Here is a 21,571-nt window from a genome sequence, read left to right on the forward strand (position 1 = left end):
ACATTATAATTATTGTATTGAAATACAAGAATTATTTCAAAAAATAAAAATATTTCAATTCTGTATTCTCAAACACATCCATAAAAGAAATACTGATTTAAAAATACTTAGAAAATTTAAAACATGTTTTTCAACCATTAAAATTGATCATTCAACACTAAGTCCTTTTTTCTATATAATTAAGCTTTTGTTCAGCCATGAAAAAACTAGAAACTGATTGCTTGAAAATGAGCTCCATGCCCTTTGTCCTGGTTTGTCACCTTTGACCCTTAATTTGATGATCCTGTGTATCAACCCATTCTATTTTTAGGAAAATAATGTCAAAGTTCTATGCTTAAAATAGTACTTTTCACTGAAATAGTAAATGCATTAAACAGTCCTTATCAGATAATTTCTACATTTGTCTCATACAAATGAGACAAAACAAAAACCTTAGATCCACTGTATTTACTAAAATTCTACATCTCACACAATGTAGAACACAATGTATTACTGTAAGCAATGAAAGCCTGGTTTTGTCCTGCTTCAAACAATAGAAAATTTCCCCAAAGTGCTAGATCAAATTCTTCACAATTTTAAAATTTATATTCTTTTCTTTATTTAGAAAATTGCTTACATTATTGTTTCCAAGTGGAATTTATTGCCTGAGTGATTTCTAGTTTGACTACATTTGATAATCACATTTTTTTATTTTGATAGTGCCAGAATATGAACCTAAAATAAAAATTGCTAACATGAAGCTCATACTTAATCTTACAACAGCATCGACTAAAATTGCTGTTGTAAGATTAAGTATGAATTAATTCATTATGTACTTAAACTCATTTTAATGTGGAAATGGCAGCTTTCAAAGAAAGAGAAAATGTCTAGCATTAATCCTATTGATTTTATTCAAAATCAATTTTGTACAGTAAATTAATTGGGAATAAAATTTATCACAATGTTTGGTTGCAATAGGAATCAACTAGATATAAAAGTATAAATCAAATAAAAATGCATGTGAAATATGTATCTCTAATTTCCTATAGTTATGATGTCACTTGACCCTCTACACAATTTCTGTGTACAATTTTCCGTTAGATTTAGCAGTGGCCAATATGGCTGTCTTGATTCAGCACTATGGTCAGCGACTTTCACAGTGTGTTCTGTCAGGGAAATTCAGCACAGTAAATACTATTATACATGTATGTGCTGAGCAAGTTTCTCAAACCAATGTAATTCTATATATCACATATTCCTAGATATGTTTGTATAAATCAATCTTAAGTCTTTGAATGTAAAGAATTTTCATTGTTCAGCCTGAAAAGCTAGAAATTCTTTATAGCTCATAAAAAAAATAGTACTTATTAATAAACAAACTATAGTTCCTCTAAAAGGCAAGAGAATTGGGTACAGGTTTAAAAACATCTTAACCTAAAAACTTTGAACATTTAAGAATTTTTAAAGAAAATTAAATTCTACTAAAAATACCAAATAAGAAAGCCCTTTAGCCGACCAAAATTTTAGCACCCCATTCAAAAATCAATAGCTTTCCTTACTCCTGAGTTGATTCAGATCTGTATCCTCACTTTTCTTTTTTCTTAACCAACTCAACTATGGACGACTATAAATGTTTATAGATCATTTCTTGGTCAGAGCTTGTTGATATAGTCCTCAAATTGGTAGCTATGCACAAACTATTAAGTATACCTGTTTTATATAATAACTTATTTTATCCTTAATCATGATTTGCTAATTATGATATTCGGTGCTAGAAATTCCAAAAGTGATGTGATCAGATACCAAGCATTATTGAAGCTTTAGGCAGGTAAGATCTTAATCTTCTTCTTCAGCGTCAACACAAAAACAAAACAAAAACCTTAGATCCACTGTATTTACTAAAATTCTGGTGGCTTTTTGGAACTTACATGGACAACACTCTTTAAAAAATAAATCATTCTGAAAACTAGCTTTGAGCATAGCCATTTTAAAGCTCAATCTGCTTCACTTACAAAATATAGGATTTATCATGTTTCCCCATATTCCAGAATATTTTGTATTGAAATCCTGATTAAATTCATATAAAACTTTTCATTCTTTCTGAAAGAAGTTTGGTGATAGAACATATATAAGACAATTTACAATCTGAGAAAGATTAATGAGAACATAATCATTGGATCACTTGGTTCCAGATCTATCAAGAAATATGGATAGTTTCAATACCCAATATGCATTACAAATCAATCATTTTTAATTAGCAACAAATGATCCTATTTGTAATATGCAAAAATCTAGTAAAACTTCTTACTCATTGGAGTATTGTTCCCCTCCCCGCTGAGGAATAGAAAGAGGCCTTGTGTCAGTTTAATTCCTAAAGCTCTTTAGGAAACTAGGTGTACTGGATTGCAGTATTTCATTCATGAAAAACTAAACAATTTCAGAAGAAGTGCCCCCCAAAATGCACACAAGGGTCTAAATGGAATACTGATTATTACACGTTCTTTTGTTAATTTATAGACAATTCCTCTATCAAATCTGTGCAAATCCACAGCGGAGGAAAAATGGCATAAACCTCACAACAAATTTGAATTTTTAAAAAAAAAAAATCACACAAAGCATATACATTCCCAATAATTCAATTTTAATTTTTAAAGTTTCCCTGAGAGCTTTCTCAAATAAAATTGTGACTAGTAAAATTTATTGCTGGACTTATAATTTTTCTTTTTTTTTAAAGGAGTTTTTATATTATCAAGCTAACTATGGTGATCATCAGCACAAAAAAAGGAAAGTGAACATTTTCTTAATCAGAGTAAAAAACATACTAATTTATACTTTTCCAGCCATGCTGCAAAATGTTTTAAATTAATTCTAATATTGCCATATGTAATTTTCACTTCCACAATAGTTGTGATCAAGAAATAAAAACTACAATAAAACACAAACAAGACATATTCTCTCCCGCATTAACAACCACCGGTATAAAAATCATCACCGGAGATTTTAGGTCTATGAACAGTAATATTAGTCGGTGACCTTAAAAACCTATGAATTAAAAACAAATCCACAGAAAGAACTGAGGGAACTCAAGGAAACAGGCACCTAAGATTCATCCTGTGTTACATGAAACAATTCAAAATGGCGGACTTACTATTACTTACATTCAAGAAATTTCCGCAATGAGGGCACTAAATACATACTGTAAGCTGTCACTCGAAAACACTCAATATTTACCAACGTGCAATTTAAAAAAAAAAAAGTTTTTGGAGTACAAATCCTCCTAAAGCACCCGCATCCGGTGTTCCAACAGTCAGTTAACGCTTCTGCAAACGTATCATTTCTTCGTTGGCTTTTCCTTTTCAAAAACCGAAATCCAATGGCGATTTTTTTTTCCCCGTTCTCTTCAAATTTCTAATTTTAACTCCTGAAATGTACCCCACGGATACCGAAGGAAAAAGGATCCCCGACGCCTGCTTGATACAAAGCGGCTCGGTGTGAGGAGAGCGCGAAGGGCAGGTGCTGACGCCCCCTGGCGGCACTGCCCCGCGAGTTCGAGGCGCCCGCAGCGGCCGCTCGGACCCGCTGCCGCGACCCCCGCCAGCCCGCCCGCCCGCCCGCCCGCAGCACAGCGCCGCGAGTCGCCCCGCCTCGCCTCGGGCTCCGAGCTCGCTCCAGCGGTGGGGCGGCGGCCGCGGCGGCGAGCCTGGGCGGCCGCGCTGGCCACACCGCGCCCACCCGGAGCGCCGACCCAGAGGCAAGGAGCTGAGAGAAAAAGGTGTGAACCCGGAAGTACATCGACCGCCTGCGTCTCAGTGGCAACCCTGGGGCAATAAATCAGGGCCGGCGAGGAGGGACGCGGCGCGCCGGTTCCCGAACAGCAACTTGCTGCGAGACCTGTCACTTCCCCACCGTGCCCTGTCCTCGCCCCTCCCTGGCGCTCGCGCCTCCTCTTAGCTTCCTGCTCCTCGGCGCCGAGCTCCCCTCGACGTTGCTCACGTGCCAGACCCGGGACCGCGAGCGAGGTCCGCACCCGCGCGCACACCCGGCCACGCTCGCACTCGCGCGGCCGCGGGGACCGGCTGCTTACCTCCGGGGCCTCATGGTCGCGTCGTTAGCTGGGGTGTGAGCGGGGACAGGGTGTGAGTACGTGTTTGGCGTTCAGTCCCGGAGGACGGGGCAGAGGAAGGGGCCTGCAGTCTGTCACTTCCTGAGGGAGCGCGGCGCTCGGGAGACCCGGGATGCGCGCGGCGGGGCTGGGAGGGTCAGCACATTGTGAGCCGGCGAGGGAACGCGGTATGCGCTGTCGCCGCCGCTCCGCCACCGCAGCCCGGAGGGTGGCGGGCCGCGGGGAAGAGGGGGCTGGGCTAGGGGGGCCGCGGGGCGCGGCGGCCGCACCAGGCGGTTCGACCGGAGCCCTGCGTCAGGCGGCGGCACGCGTACACCTGCCCGCCGCCGTTCTCGGTCGCGTCATTGGCTGCCCGTGCCCAGCGCGCGAGATTGAACCTTCCATTCATTCCTGGGCCGCGCGGGCGCGCACCGCAGCAGCGCCCTCAGTCCCGGGGACGCGCGACTCCTCCAACAACCTCGGAAGCGCGTTCCCGTGCGGGGTGTGGGCGCGCAGGGTCGCCGCGGTCCACAGTTCTGGTCGAGGCTGGTCTAGGGCCCGGGCCTTTCAGTCAGGTGTTTCCGCTCAATGTTTGGGTCCTGGAGAGGGTCTATTGATGGTAAAGTCGCTGGGGCAAGCCTGGAGGATAGCGGGGCGATGCTGCACCTGGCACCCCAAGTGACTTTAGCACAGTAAAACTTTAAGGTGCTAAAATGGTATCCGAAGCCAGAGTCATTTTATCCTTTCCTGCAAATGCTCTGGAGGCACCTTGAGATAATTAATTCCTAACTGCGGGATTCAAAGTAATGATTAGTAATGTATCCACGGAGCACACCATAGCCAGTGTCAGAAGTTTAAGGAAACTAATATCAGCTGTTCCTAATAAACTCCATCTCAAACTGATTAGTTCAATACATTAATTATCACAAAAAGCCAAAAGCACCATGGCCAAAAATAGTGATATGGATACACCTGGCCTTGGTGTAGCTTCTCAAAATATAACTGCATTATCTCCTATTTTCTACCTGATACAGTCATAATTCCTGTCGCTCAAAGTTTCTCGCTACACTTGCAGAACTAAAAAGGCCCTGGTCAACCAGTTACAAAAATCAGATATAGCCTTGTGATCTGGAATACTTGGTGGGACAAATTAAAGAGATTAAATATTTCAGCAAACTGAAACCGTGTGTGTGTGTGTGTGTGTGTGTGTGTGTGTGTGTGTGTGTGTGTGTGTGTATTATAAAATTTAAAAGTGGAAAACTTTGAATATGATTAATAGTCCAGTTAGCTGGGTAATACTCTAAAAGGCAAATCTCCAAACCATTTCTGTGTAATAATGACTGTATTCTTCCTTCCAATTTCTGGATTAAGATTAGGAAACCAGGGCTGGGATTGTGGCTCAGTGGTAGAGCACTTGCTTAGCACGGGCGGGACCCAGGTTCAATTCTCAGCATCACATAAAAATAAAGGCATTGTGTTGTTTCCATCTACAAAAAAAAAAATCTCTCTCTCTCTCTCTCTCTCTCTCTCTCTCTCTCTCTCTCTCTCTCTCTCTCTCTCCTCTCAAAAGAAAAAAAAAGATTTGGAAACCAAACCAGTTCACCTCTCGGGTATTAAAAAGCATCTCTGGTCTGGAATTGAGATAAATAAAGACAAGCTGATCAGAAGCAAAATTTACCATAGTGAATTTCCCAAATGAAGAATGAATTTAAGGCATTTGCCGGTAAATGGATAGAAATGGAGAATATCATGCTAAGTGAAATTAGGCTAACTCAGAAATTCAAAAGTTTGAATGTTTTCTTTCATATGTGGAAGCTAGAGTAAAATAAAAGGAAGGGTGGGAGGGCAAGATTACATAAAGAACCAATCAAACACAAATTAATAGAGGAGCAAAAGGAAGTCTAGTAAAGGAAGGAGAGTGGCACAGGTGAGGGATAGGAGAGATCTTAAACGAAAATTGATTACCATGCATGTATGAATTTGTTGGAATGAACCCAACTACTATGTAACCATAAAGCTTTAATAATAAATAAATAAATTTCCCAGATGACTACCTTCAGCAAATTCCCTAAATGGCTGTCCAACTTTACATTATCTTACTTTATAAAATTATCTTACTTTATAAAGATAATTTTTTTCATTGGTGAGTACTTAAAATATTTCTTGTATTACTAGTAGTACAGATGATTCTTTTAGAAACAATTCTTGGTTATAATCATTGTATCAATTGTAAATGATTTGTTATAACTCTACATACTTTGAATTATGATTCCAAATATAATTTAGAAGAAAAGGATGCAGATAATTGATTCATTGATTACTAGAAAATAAAAACAGTAATTAATTCTATATCACCATCTGAAATATGATTATGCCTTGACTTAAAAGCAGTTTAGTAATTTTTTATTTATGAACCGAGCTTACAGATGATGCCCTTATAGAATGAATTTTTTAATAATTGTTTTTAGGTACTTAATAAGACTTTTAGTATAACTTTAGGTATGATATGTGTTTATTAATATGTTTAGTCCTGATAAGAGTTGTAGACAGAAAACATTATGCCAGAAACCTGAGTTGGTATTCCAAGCAGTCTTTTTGATCTCAAACTAATAATGGCATCATGCTGCAGTCAAAAAAGTAAAAAAAAAAATGGGACATTATAATATTTAATGCATCATTTCTTGTCAGGTACACGGAAGGGGAGAGAATAACCTTTATGGTCTTATCTACCTACTAAGGAATAACTTAGCAAGATTAGAAGTGCATAAAAGCACAAGGCATGCTATGGCAATTTTAAAAAATGAGTCTATCTGGGGCTATCATGATAATTTGCTTTACTCTTGAAACTATATCTAATAATTATTCCTAAAGAAAATAGGCTCTTAATATCTCCCATACTATAACAGTAGCAGTGTGAAAGAAGTATGTTTAAATTGGGGCATGAAATTCACCCTGATTATATCATCAAGCAAAAAATTGACAAGACACCTAGATATATAAAATGCAATGTATTAGATCTTTTGCCCTTTATTTTTTATGACTAGAGTATATTTTTTAAAAATCCCTGACACCATGTCATTTTACTTATGAATTACAAATATTGCTGTAATGTTGACAAACTAGACTCCATGTTTCTTTTTCTACTTTAAAACTATTTGAAAATTAGAGTTTAAGATCAAGGTAAGAGATTCAAGATTGGGGCTTGGTGGTAGAATGCTTGCCTAGCACGCTTGAAGTATTGGGTTTGATCCTCAGAGCTACATAAAAATAAAGATATTGTGTCCACCTACAAATATATATAAATATATATATATAAACATCAAGGTAAGAATAGTATTTATTTGTTAGGACTGTGATAACAAAGTACTATAAATCCAGAGGCTGAAATAACAGTATTGTCTCACAGTCAAGGAGGCTAAACATCTGAAATAAATGTATGTCAAGATTGGTTCCCTCCTAAGGTTGTTAGGAAGAATCTGATTTTCATATCTCTATCCCAGCTTGCCACACGTGTTCCTTGGCTTATAAATGACTTTTACAGTCAGGTATGGTGGTGCACTCTTGTATTCCCAGCTACTATGGAGGCTGAGTCACTAGAATCATAATAAGTTCAAAGCTAGTCTCAGCAACTTAGTGAGACCCTGTCTCAAAAGGGCTGGGGACATATGTAATTTAGTGTAGAGCTCCTTGGATTTGATACCTCATACTTTAAAAAAAATCAGATTTTAATTATATATTTCCAAGTCCTCATTGGAATATCTTTAAGTAGGGATCCCCACCTACTTGAAGACTGCTGTTTTTTAGCATCCTGTCACTGGGGCCACAGATACAGGCCTTAGAGTGGGGATCCCTAATCCTGCCCTGCTATTGCTTAAGAGCATAATGAAAAAAGGAAGAATGCAAATTAACAGGAAAATTATCCCCACTTCTGGAAAACTAAGAACCAAGACTTAGTGTAGGTGCATTACATGCACTTTCATTTACTTAAGTACAAAACATATATATTTTTCCTTGCTTTTTCCCTCTTTAGAATAGATATGTAGTCCTTGCAAAATAGATTGAATTAATGAATATTTGCACAGCTTTCATCTAGTTTTCTGAAATCTTTGAGTTAGAAAAGGATTTATTAGCCCCACTTTGTAGATGTGAGAACTGACGTGTTACTTAAAAGTTCAAAAACAAAACAAAACTAGTGTTCAAATTCAGATCATCTCATGCTCAATACAACGTTATTTTTCTGCTGTAGGGCTTCCTCAGCTTGACATTTTTGTTTTAGATCTTGAACTCAAATATAGGAACATTTCAATAACCATGTTTCTCACTTATATATGTAAAAAACATTCTTCCTCCATTCCACAGATCTCTTAAATCTTCAGATAGATATATTAACCCTTGCTTGTTGTATCTTTCCCTCTCTTCCTACATTTAGCTAGAATTTTGCAATTTAAAAATCTGTTATTCAACTTTTTCAATTTCATAATTAGTGTTTATTAAATGTTTTATTTTAAATTTGTGTTTTCCTGATTTTTTTCTGTCTTAGTGGTCTTTGCTCTCATTCCAATTATCCTTTTAAAACATTTTCTTCCATCATTGACCTTTGATATGCAATGGGGAATGGATTTAATGATGGTACATTGATACCTTCGGGTTGCCATAAAGAATAATTCAAGGGCTGGGGGTGTGGCTGAGTGGCATGTGTGAGGCACTGGGTTTGATTATCAACACCACATATAAATACATAAATAAATAAATGTCCATCAACAACTTAAAAAATTATAAAAGGATAATTCAATATAACTAGATAATAATGACACTAAAAAAATAACATCTATCAATTTTTTTTTTTAGTTTTTTGAGGTACTAGGGATCAAACCCAGGGGTGCTACATATTAAACTATGTACTTCCCCATTATTTTTTTATTTGGAAATAGGGTCCTCTAAGTTGCCCAGGCTAGAATCAAACTTGATGATTTTCCTGCCTCAGCCTTCTGAATAGCTAGGATTACAGGAGTGTGCCACAATGCCCAGCTCACATGTAAAATGAGCAGATGTTTGACATAAATGCTCTCAGTAAATGCCACTTGATGTTTTTATTTCAACATGAATGAACATAATCACACAGTGCTCACAGATCCTAAATCCAGAAATCAAACATAAGTTCTCCACATTTTCCTCATCAGGTTAGTGTTCCTTCTTCTAGCCATCTTAACTAATTTCGTATTTTAATATGAAATGCTAACATAATGAGACTGCTTTTTTCACAAACATTCCATCAACATGAATGTGGTCTGCTTAACACGTTCATTCCATCATTTCTACTTTGAACATTTTTGACATTCTTTTGGAATAGTGTTCAGAGGTACCTTTCTGTCCTAAGAATCCCATCATATTGCTTTGTACATCCCTCTTCCCTGACATTTCCTATCTCTCTTCCTCTGAGACTCAATTTTTTTCTCTTATGTTCATGCTTTTCCTCATCTACCATCATCAATTCTCCGGGATCAACCTAAGAATTATCATAACAGGGCTGGGATAAATGATATGTGTAAAGGAGAACTAAGGGATTTGGAAAGTGATTAGGCAAAGTTAAGAGAGAGCTAGGAGATTTCTGTGGAGTAACTGAAACATCATCGTGAGAGAAAGAAGGAAAGAGAAAAGGGAAATAATAAAAATCAAAATATCCATGTTTTTAATGGCCCATGTGGCCAGTAACTGTCTTGTTATCATATAGAAAAGGAAAAAAAAAAAAAAAAAAAGAAAGCCTACATTTGGGGAGAGTTATACTGCCAAAGGAAGTGTAATCCAGCCCAAAATGGAATGAAATTGCTCTAGATTTAAAATTACTCGTAGTCAGGAAGAGGGTTGAGAAATAAGGGCACCCTTAAGGAAGACATATTCACCAACAAATACTTCTGCTGTGGCCAAAGAGGTAATAGGAAAGGAAGAGTTTTCTGGAGAGGTCAAAATGGGAAGAGGGAAGCAAAGTCTACGGAGAGCAACCAGCAAAGGCATTCCTCTTAAAGAGCAAAATCAGGAGCTCATCAAGGAAGATTGTTCACACTTTGATTAGGAGGACCTCAAGACATCTATCCAGTAGTATTCCAAAATTGCTTCAGACTAGTGGCTACTGTGTGCCTTCTAGTTCTAGCTAAGGAGTTCTAGATGGAAGTGACATGTTCCTTGGGCCAGAACATTCCATTGCCAGTATAAGAACCCTCAGTGTCTCTCCTGCTGCTGTGACCAGCAATTTTCCAAATGATAGAGGCCCATCAGCTCAAGTCCTGAAGAGAGGCTATGGAAGAGCTCCAAGTCAACAAAATTGACATGTAATTAGAGTGTGTTTATTTATTTTGCAGTGCTAGGAATTGAACCCAGGGTCTTCTACATGCTAAGTAAGCACTCTACAACTGAGCTGTCTCCCTTGCTCCAAGAAAATATTTAAAAGTTGTTTATGCTTCTGATATTGAGGGAGGGGAGTGAAGGGTTGTTCTTGTTATTGACACTGCATAACCTAGTTTATTGTGACTAATAACAGCATTCAGGATGGTAGTTAGCAATGTCCATATATTCATTAATGATTTCTACCTGAAATATTTGTAATTCATCTTAATAGCTCTTATATTTAAGTGGTAAGGTGTTCTGTTCCTGAATTAACAGAAACATCAAAAACTGAAATATTTACTTCTAAGAGAAGATTAACTCTTCAGTGCTCTTAGAATTTTAATAAAAATTGAAGATTGATAGAGTAGGATACAACAAAATAACAAACTAGATTTCTAGGGTTAATCATAGATCAAAGTGTGAAGAAGGTAAATTGACCTTCCAACTGAGGGATAAAGTCTGTGCAAAATTGGTTATAATAATTACTCTCCTTGTTTCCATGCTCTTGGATGGTCCCTTCCCACACCAACTGTGAGTTTGTATATGGCTTGTTTTGGACAAGGGGACATTAGCAAATAGGATACAAGCACAGACTTGAAAAGCATGTGTGCACTGGTTCTCTTGCTGCTCTGTGGAACCCTGAGATTACCATGTGAAGAAGTTTGGGGTATTGGAGGATGAGAGAACATGTGGAACAAGAATGGACTATTCTAGCTGGGGTCTCCCCTAGACCAATCAGCATGCCAACTGCCACAAAAATGATTGGTGCCGTTGAAGACCATCTAGCTACAAGCCCAGCCAGTCCAGATCAAAAGAATCTCCCATCCAACCCAAAGATATATGCAAATTACTAGATGTTTGAAGTTTTAACCTGCTACATTTTGGGGGTGATTTGTTATACAGCAAAAGTTAATTAATGTGAATTCTGACCCTCAGACCCTTTACCAGCTTCCATCACATAATGTCTCCAGGTTGTGGGAACCCACTCATTCACTTCTAGGGAAGTATGCCTCGGCACTTTTCCATGGCTCTTGGTTACCATCACCCTTCCATTTTTATCCACATCCACTGATGAGAACAAACCTGGTAAACTCTGTGCCATGTATCATTACTGGCTAATATCTGTTATGTAACTTCTCATAGTTTTTTCTATATTTTCACAACACTTGGGGAAGAATTTTCAGGATAAGCAAGTTTGTCCTGAGCTACTTTCAATGGGTAATGTGGTAGGTGGTATTCAGACAGCATAGCTGGAGAATACTTGGCTAATCTTCAGATCATGTCCCATATCGTTTATCTAAAATTATTGTTGACTCACTGACCATGGAATTTAAAGGATAAAGAATGACCCACAAATGTTAGGAAATTCTCTTGCTATGGTTTTTCTTTCAATAGTATTACTAAGAATTTTCTCTAAATATACATTATAAGAGGTCAGAGGCAACATAGTCCAAGGTTGTGGAACATGATCATTGCTTAATCTGGAAAGGATCATCTGGAGTTAGCTTTTAGCTTCTGCCAAAAACACAGCATGTGAGACAATATATTGTTAATAATTTCTAAAATGATTTTCTCTATCTTTTTTTTAAATTTATGATGTGGTATCTCATGTTGCTCAGGCTGACCCTAAATTCATCAGCCTCCTGCCTCAGCTGACTCCAGGTGTGTGTCATTGTGCACACCTCAGTTGTCTTCCTTTTTTAAATTAGAGGAATCATCACTACTCAGGTTTGTGGGTGATGGTAGGCATGAAGACGTCTGTACTAACTGTTAAGGCCTATTTTCAGACTTTGCATACTACATTCTCACTCTGAAAAGATGACAGAGGGTTCAAGGATTGTCCACAAGAATATTATCTGTTGAGAAAAGAAAGACATTGGATTTATTTCATTGCACCAAATTTTGAAACATCAAAAAAGGAAAAGAAAAGATGCCTGAAAACATTGCGAGATTCACACCTAACTTTTTTGTGGTTGTTGTTCTTTAACATAAACTATATTTAATTTTGATTTTTTTCATTATAGATGATCAGTGAAAAATTTCCATGTGATGACCTGTCCAGGATCATTTCTTCCATTGGTCATCCTACCTGAGTAAATGAAATTACTGTGCTTTCAGACCTATGATTAAGCCATAGAAGGACAGTGTTAAGGTGCAAATGTTATCAAGTAGTTAAAACACATGGCATGTAAATGCATGAACAAGTTAGCTTGAATTATGGTACAGAATTAAAATATATTGAAAGTCATTTTGATTCCATTTATTAGGACACAAAATAATGAATGTTAACCCAGGGCAGGTGACAGACCCATTTTAAACATTCAGCAAAGCTATTCAGAGGTAAATCTAGCTTGACATTAGAATGTTTATTGTGATCTGATTGAGAGGGATGAAATTATATTGCAATATAGCACTTCTCTTTTTGTATGATGAAAAATAACTCCTCAACAGAAAGGAAAGGGCATGGGGTGAAGAATTATCATATGTTGAATGTTTACTAGGTGCTAGGCTCTATTGCTTACTATTTACATGCATTATATTATTTATATTTCATAAGCTACCTATGCAGTGAATTTAATCATTTGCATTTGCAGGGGAGGAATCTAAGACTACTCACTTTGTGTTTTCAAAGTAAGGTCCACATATCAGTCCACACCAAAACCATCAAGAACACTCGAGAAAAGTTTAAATTTCTTTTCCTTTCCAGATGCAATAGCACACCCCTGTAATCCCAGCCACTTGGGAGACTGACAAGAACATCACAAGTTCAAGGCTGACCTCAGCAACTTAGCAGACCCCATCTTAAAATAAAAAAGACTGGGTATGTAGCTTAGTGGTAAATCATCCCTGGGTTCCATCCACACACACAAAAAAAATGGTCCTTGTCCTCAGTTCAGATTCCCCTGAATAGTTTTAAGAGAATCAATGAATTACATTATACAAAGTTGTAAAAATACATGAAAGTTTTCTCTTTTGGAAGGCTACTATTAGGTCATTAATTAAGCCTCTTCTATTCATGATTGACTTCCTCAATGATCAGTATTTGTAACTATAATTATATTTCTATGTTATAAAGTATCAATTACTAATTGTTTGGTCTGAAAGTAAAGGCAACATGATTTTTTTTTTTTTTTGATACTGGGGATTTAACTCTGGGTCACTCAACACAGAGCCACATCCCCAGCTCTATTTTGTATTTTATTTATAGACAGGATCTCACTAAGTTGCTCAGCACATTACAGTTGCTGAGGCTGGCTTTGAACTTGCAATTCTTATGCTTTAGCCTCCCAGTGGCTGGGATTACAGGCGTGCACCACCATGCCTGGCTAAAGGCAGCATAATAAAGTGTAAAGAGATCAATATTCTAGACTTTAGCATGTATCCAATCTCTTCCTCAGTAGATAGTCAGGAATGGTACCAAAAGCAATTGTTAGTGCTATTTTAATTACTTGTAGCTATTTTTAAAAATATATCTTTCTTTTCTATTTATTTTGCATTCCTTATTTGTCTCTTTGCTAATACTTTCTTATTTTACACCATTTTTTTATTTTTTCTCTAACTATGTACTAGGTTTCTCACTAGTTTCTAGTAATACTTGATAAGATATTAAATAATAATTTATTTTCCTTTTTCTGGTTCTGAACCAGTTAAGATATATACAGCAAATTATAGCAGGGGGGGATTAAAACAAAAAGTCTGGTTTGAAAACCAGGTCTTAGAAAATCAGGTTTTCCAATGCTTCTTACCAAGTCTTGAACGTTGGGATGATCCATTTACCTGTTATCACTATTCAAACCTGTCAAGCATGAGAGTAGTAAGACAGATAAGCAGTCTCCAGCCATGTTTCTAGAAGACAGTTTAAGTTGAGTAAGATATGGATATTAGAATATGTGTATTAATACATTAATTAGTACATGTGTATTAGTGCATGTACATTATTAGAAGATATCTTTTCATATAAGTACAAAAAGATTATTATTTCTAACATATGGAAATCTAAAAAATTCAGTCCACTTCAGTGCTAGGGATAGGGATGCTAGGCTTGGCAGTATAAATGTAGAAGAAGCATATATCTCTGGCTTCTGCCTTAAGTCCCTGCTCTCTCTCCCAGTAATAATATGCAGGAACAAAGATAAAATGATGCCATAAAACATTTCCTACCAGATTCGGCTTGCTTAAAAACTTACTTGAAGTGATTCAATAAATCATGTAGAATAATAATTAATTATATGAATTAATTATGTTGGAAACTATTCAGTGGGAATTAATATATAGTTTAAGTAAGAAGTTACATATTGACTCTTTGAAATGCAGATGCCCAGGTCTGTGACTATTTGAATTGGGATCTTGGGAAAACAAATCCAGGGATACTTCTACCTCCTCCTGTCACACTTAATGATGTCATATTGAAGCAACTGTAGGATTTACCCAGAATTTATTTGTTTGACTTGTTTGTTTGTTTGTTTTTTAGATTACAAGACAGGGAGTCCTAGTTAGAAGAGTATGACACAAAATCTCCAGCAATGGTAATGATAGTGGTGGTAATAGCAGCCAGGGTCAGTCCACTTTAGGTGAAGCCTCCTAAAATTATATACAGAGATGAATAAGACTGTACTGTCCTTATAGAACTTATACTTCAGTAGATAAAGGAAGTTGGGACAATTTATTCTAATAAAAGAAATAAGAAAAGTAACAATAGCCAATATTTATTGAGTGTTTAATACGTTCCGATACCCTGTTACACAGCTAATCCTTACCACAGAATCATGTTTATTTATAGATGTAGAAGTTGAGACTTTTCTGAGGGGAAGGTGGGTATTAAATAGTTTGTTTATGGCCATACAGAAAGTAGGTCCTTAAGCTAGACTTTAAACTCAGGGGAAATATGCAAAATATTATGAACACAAAACCCAGTAGATCAGGTGGGAAGAGAGGCTTAATGAAAGAGAAATCTTTAAGTGTGGTTGCTGCTAATTCCCTCTTCTCTATTAGTACCTTGCCTTGAATATTGTAAGCACTTGATTGTGTGTGTGCATATGTATAGTCATAATGAGTTTAGGAGTTTAGAAGAAGAAAGTGGAAAGCATCACACTTTATGTTGGAGTTTATGTTTTCCTGTTACTTTCCTGGTATGAAAAGAGAGAGAAAGGATGGAGAGGCTCTAGCAGCCAGTCTTCAGAACAGAGGAAAGCCAAATCTGCCAAGTGAGTGAAGGGCCAAGAATTCAGGTCCTAGAGATTATTGTGGAATCAAGCATGGATATCTAGGGCAATTAGAATATGCAAGTAATTAGCCAAAGCTAATTAGTTAATAAGAGACTTTTCGTCTAAGCTCTGAAAGCCTAAAGATGCAAAACAACTGAAACAGCTAAAGTAAAGCTGCAGGTGTCAAAATGGTTCCCAAAGTGGAACATAAAAATTGAAGCAGCAGACATAATTGTGAATAAGTCCAAAATCTCAGAAGTGTAAGCTTTCTATTTTTCTTAAAGGTAGCAAAGGAAATCGAAGATTAAAAAGTCATTGGTAAATGCTCAAATTCACTACAGGAATGTGAATTATAGCTAAAGGACATGTTTCTGAATTATAGCTAAAAGGACATGTTTCTTTTATTAATTTTGTCTATTTTTTTTACTTTGTTTACTGAATAATTAATTTACAGTCTTTTTGTAATAAAGGGTTACATGTTTAGATTTAACCTTTTATTCTCAAAACTTAACAGAGCTAACTTTTAGAGCTCCAAGGATTGTCAGATAGATTCTAGCTATGAGACTATGCTTCTAAGTTCTGCTGAAGCAGCCCAACACTATCTTATATAAGGAAACATGGAAATACCTGATGAATAGGAGATGGAAGGGTGGAGAGAGTGGCCGTGGTTATTAATATGCCCAATGAGAAGGCAGAATTTTTGCATAGAGTCCTTTTTGCATAGAGTCCCACTTGGAGAAGCTTTGAGACTGAGAGGTAGTCTCTGTGATACTGAAATTCGGAAAAAGAGGAATACAAAAATCTACCTAATCTCAATGTAGAATAGGGGTGGAGTTATATAAGGAAAGGAATTCACTCTATAGTAAAAGAGAGGTTCTTGTTGGTCAGCAGGGAACGGTTGTTTTTTTTTTTTTTTTTCTTTTCAGTTTTTTCCCCATCTGTTCAGGTGAATTATATTTATCTGTCCTCAGGTTTGCTACTTCTGTCCTTTCCTCTTTACTCTATGATTGATTCCATCTAGTATAGTTGTGTTTGTTTCTTTGTATTTGAGTTACTGTCTTTTTTCAGTTTTCAATTTTCCATTTACTTTTTTTAGACTTCTGTTTCTTTGCTAAGGTTTTCTATATTTTCATATATTTCAAATAAGTTCATAATTGCTTGTTGAATTCATAATTTATTGTTGATGGCTGCTCTGAAACCCATGTCAGATAATTCTGACATCTGATTCATCTTGGTCTTGGTGTGATTAAATTATCTGATCTCATCTAAGTCATGATTTTTCTGGCCCTCTCCTTTCTTTTTTTTTTTTTCTTTTTTTCAGTCAAACCCTGGGCCTCCCAGATGGTGCACAAATGTTCTGCAACTGAGATATACCCCTAGCCCCATGGGATTTTCTCTTATATCCTGGACATTTGAGCTATTATGTTAGGATATCCTGGGTCCTATTTAGATCTTCTATCTTAGCAGACATTTACTCTGTTTAGGTTCAACATGCAGGTCCTGGTCTACTTATACAATGATTCCAATGACAGTTTAATTTTCAGAACCTTTTCTGAGCTATTTTGGCCTGCTCATTCCTCTGGTATCACCAGGAATCCCACTGACCCCTGCAGTTGCCTCACATAGGGATGAAAGACATTTCCTCAGTGAAGGCCACCTGTTCTTTAGATGGAAGAGGGAGGACCCCATCTAGCTCTCAGGGATGAAAAGTGGCTCCCTAGGGCTCTTGTTATCAAAAGAATTTTTTCCTTGCCAGTGCCACCTGGCCTCTATGATGGTGTTGACAGAACTCCTTTTCCATTCAGGGATGAAATAAACCTCCCTAGGCCATCTTCTGCTACTAGATTAGAGTTCAGGAGACATGAGAACTGGGTTTCCTTCTATTGGCAAGTAGGATTGTAAGGGCTGGGGATGTGGCTCAAGCCTAGCATGCGTGCGGCCCGGCTTCGATCCTCAGCAGCACCACATACCAACAAAGATGTTGTGTCCGCCGAGAACTAAGAAAAAATAAATAAATGTTAAAATTCTCTCTCTCTCTGTCCCCCTCTCTCACTCTCTCTTTAAAAAAAAAAAAAAAAAAAGTAGGATTGTAAGATAACTAGCCATTGTGCTGTTTCTCCTGCCTAATATCTCTAGCCAGTTACCTTTACCCCTTTTTACCTCCTCCTATAGTTGCCTTTTGCATTACTTCTAAGGTATATAGTTTTACTTAGCAAAGGAAGGAGAGATAAGTCTGTGCCATTTTGTTTGGAGTGGCAGTTCTCTAGAAAATATAGTTGTAAAGGTAATGTAGTGTGTCATTTATTTTCTTTCAAGCCAATCCTTGAGGGGTGTGAAATATTGATAAAATATATGTTATTGAACTCTTCTTATGTGCCATGAACTGTCTTATAGATATGGAATTGAATAGATATGGTTCCTGTAATATGGGATGGGGCCAACTGTTTTGGTAAATATTTAGGAATATTTAATTGGAAGCGTTATGTTTGGAGTCCAAAAAAGCATCACAAAAAAATAATAGTTTATCTCTTCTCTGTCTTCTACTGTGGCAGCAATACAACAGAAACCAGGAGCATGCTGTAATGAGATGTAAAGAAGCATCCCAAGAGAAAAACCTTCGTTAAGGAATAAAATTTACAATATTCACCAGTAAAGAGCATGAGCCACATGGGTCATTCAAGCAAACTGACTTGGGAGTTCCAATCCTGATAGTGTGTAGAGGTTCAAGCCAATCAAAACCACATTGGACAGGGATGTAACTGATGGCATGATTATCATTGGGATTGTTCAAACAATAATAAAATACAAACAGCTGGAACAGTACAATTGCAGCTATGTTTCATGCAGATAATAAAAAACAAGGTTGTATTAAAATATTAATCTGTGATGGGATGCAATAAAATAAGTGATTAGAGGGAAATTGATAGCATTGAACACTCCTGCAAGTGTCCACCCTTAGAAGCTAGAAAAAGAGAGCAAATTAAATTCAAAATAAGCAGAAGAAATGAAAGTATAATTAGAGCAGAAGGAAAGAAATTGAAAATAAGAAATAGAGAAAATCAACAAAACCAAAAGCTGTTTCTTTAAAAATATCAAAATTAATAAGTCTGTAGCCAAGCCAACAAAACTAAAAGAAAACACAAATTACTAATATCAGAAATGAACGAGGGAACATCTTTACAGATCTCATGGACATTGGAGAGATAATAAAGGAATATCATAAATATTTATGCCCATAAATTTATCCCCCTAAATTTAGATGAACCAGAACAATTGCTTATAAGTACAATCTGTATACAGCCTGAATAGTTCAGTATCTGTTAAGAAAATTGAATTAATAATTAATACCATCCCAAACAGAAAGCACAAGGCCCTAGGCAGGTTCACTGATAAATTCTATAAGTATTGAAGAAAAAAATTATGACAATTCTCTACAATCTTTTTCAGAGGATGGAAGCAGAGGGAATACTTCCTAACTCATTCTGTGAAGCCAGCATTATATTGAAACCCAAATCACACACATTACAAAAAAAGAAAACTGGGCTGGTGTGTAGTTCAGTGGAAGAGTGCTTACCTACCATGCATGAGGTCCTGAGTTAGATCTCCAACACTACAAAAAAAAAAAAAAAAAAAAGGAACATAGATGCAAATATCCTCAACAAAATATTAACAAATAGAATATATAATATAACAATATATAAAAAGAATTATGCACCATGACCAACTGTGATTTGTCTCAAGTCTAATTCAATATTTGAGAATCAATTAATGCAGCCCATTGCATCAATAGAGAAAAATAATCACATAATTATATCACTAGATGCATGGAAAGCATTTGACAAAATCCAACACCTATTCATGATAAAAACTTTCAGTAAACTATGAATAGAAGAAAAACCTCCTCATTTTAAGAATATATATGAGCCAGTTATGGTGGTACATGTTTGTAATTCCAGATATTCAAGAGGCTGGACAGGAGAATAAGAAATTTAAGGCCAACCTGGGCAACTTAGCAAGGCTCTGTCTCAAATTTTATAAAAAGAATTGAGAATGTAACTCAGTGGTAAAGCATTTGCCTACCCTGGATTCAGTCCCTAATAGTGCTCTAAAAAAATAATTCACAAAAAAAGTTCAACTAACATCATACTTAATGGTGATAAACTTGAAATTTTCCCACTGAGAACAAGACAAGAATGTCCCCCCATGAGCTGGGGATGTGGCTCAAGCAGTAGCACGCTCGCCTGGCATGCACAGGGCGCTGGGTTCGATCCTCAGCACCACATAAAAATAAAATAAAGATATTGTGTCCACCAAAAACTAAAAAATAAATATTAAAAAATTCTCTCTCGGGGCTGGGGATATGGCTCAAGCGGCAGCGCGCTCGCCTGGCATGTGTGCGGCCCGGGTTCGATCCTCAGCACCACATACCAACAAAGATGTTGTGTCCGCCGAGAACTAAAAAATAAATATTAAAAAAAATTCTCTCTCTCTCTCTCTCTCTCCCCTCTCTCTCTCTTTGAAAAAAAATTCTCTCTCTCTAAAAAAATCGTTAAAAAAAAAGAATGTCCCCTTTCCGCATCCATTTTTAATATATTAGAAGTATTAGCTAATGCAATAAGACAAGAAAGTGAAATAAAAGATATACATATTGAGAATAAAGAAATAAGACTGTCTTTGTTTATAGATGATATGATTATGTAGAAAATTCAAAAAAGGGGCTGAGGTTGTGGCTCAATGGTAGAGCACTTACCTAGCATGTATGAAGCACTGGGGTCAATTCTCAGCACCACAAGTAAATAAATTAATAAATAAAATAAAGGTCCATTGACAATTTAAAAAATATTTTTAAAAAGGAAATTCAAAAGAATAGAAAAAACAAGATGCATGGCACTAGTCAATTATTGCAAGATTACAGGATTTGAGGTTAATATGCAAAAATCAATGAACATTCAAATGTGTGAGTGCATATTTGAACCCCAGCTTCTTAGGACACTGAGACAGAAGGATTGCAATTTCAAGAACAGCATGTCAACAAGACATTGATTCATATAAATAAAATTAAAAAGCATTGGGGAGGTAGCTCAGGCGTAGAGTGCTGGTCTTCCATATGGGAGGCCCTGAGTTCTATCTGAGGACTGAAAAACAAAAAGAAATTGAATTTAAAATTAAACCAGTACCATTTATATCAACACTCAAAAATTAAATACTTAGGTATAAATCTAACAAGATATATACAAGATCTATATGAAGAAAACTACAATATTCTGATGAATAAAATCAAACAAAAGCTAAATAAGTGAAGAGATAGTCTATGTTCATGGATAAGAAGACTCGATAATGACAAGTATATTGTTTTTCTCAACTCTTATTGTGTGTGTGTGTATAGGAGTAAACCAAGGACCTTGTGCATATTCGGCAAGCACTTACCAACTAAGGTACATCCCCAGGTTTTTCTTAACTTGATCTGTAGTTTCACTGTAATCACAAACAAAATCTGAGAAGTGAGTTCAGTGGCAAAGCACTTTCCTAGCATGTCTGAGGTCATGGGTTTAATCCCCAGCACTGCAAAAACATTTTTTTCTAAATTATAAAAAAGAAAATCCCAGCAAGTTATTTTGTGACTATCAACAAAATGTTCCTAAAGACTTTAGAGAAAAAAGACCTGGAATAGCAAACATAATATTGAAGGTAAAGGAACAAAGTTAGGGGACTGAAACAACTTCAAGGCTTGTTATAAAGCTACCATAATCAAAACAGTGGGTATTGGTGAAAACATAGAAAAGATAATGAATGAAACAGAATTAAAAAAGAGAACCATAGATATAGTTAACTGACTTGACAAAGCAAAGATACTTTTCAACAAGTGATATTGGAACTGGAAATCCATCTGCAACAAAACTGAATC

The 21,571-nt window shown here is 36.7% G+C and overlaps 1 protein-coding gene across 2 annotated transcripts in view; it reads right to left on the bottom strand.

Moving 5' to 3' along the window:
* Positions 1–4,172, bottom strand: part of Lin28b (lin-28 RNA binding posttranscriptional regulator B) — a 127,109-nt gene extending 122,937 nt beyond the window's left edge. For both annotated transcript variants that reach the window (XM_040283153.2, XM_021729717.3), the window contains exon 1: positions 4,064–4,172. The gene's annotated coding sequence lies outside the window, so the exon portion shown is untranslated. The remainder of the gene's footprint in view (positions 1–4,063) is intronic.
* Between the last annotated feature and the right edge of the window lie 17,399 nt (positions 4,173–21,571).

Source organism: Ictidomys tridecemlineatus, chromosome 8 (assembly GCF_052094955.1).
Source record: "Ictidomys tridecemlineatus isolate mIctTri1 chromosome 8, mIctTri1.hap1, whole genome shotgun sequence".
NCBI lineage: Eukaryota > Metazoa > Chordata > Mammalia > Rodentia > Sciuridae > Ictidomys > Ictidomys tridecemlineatus.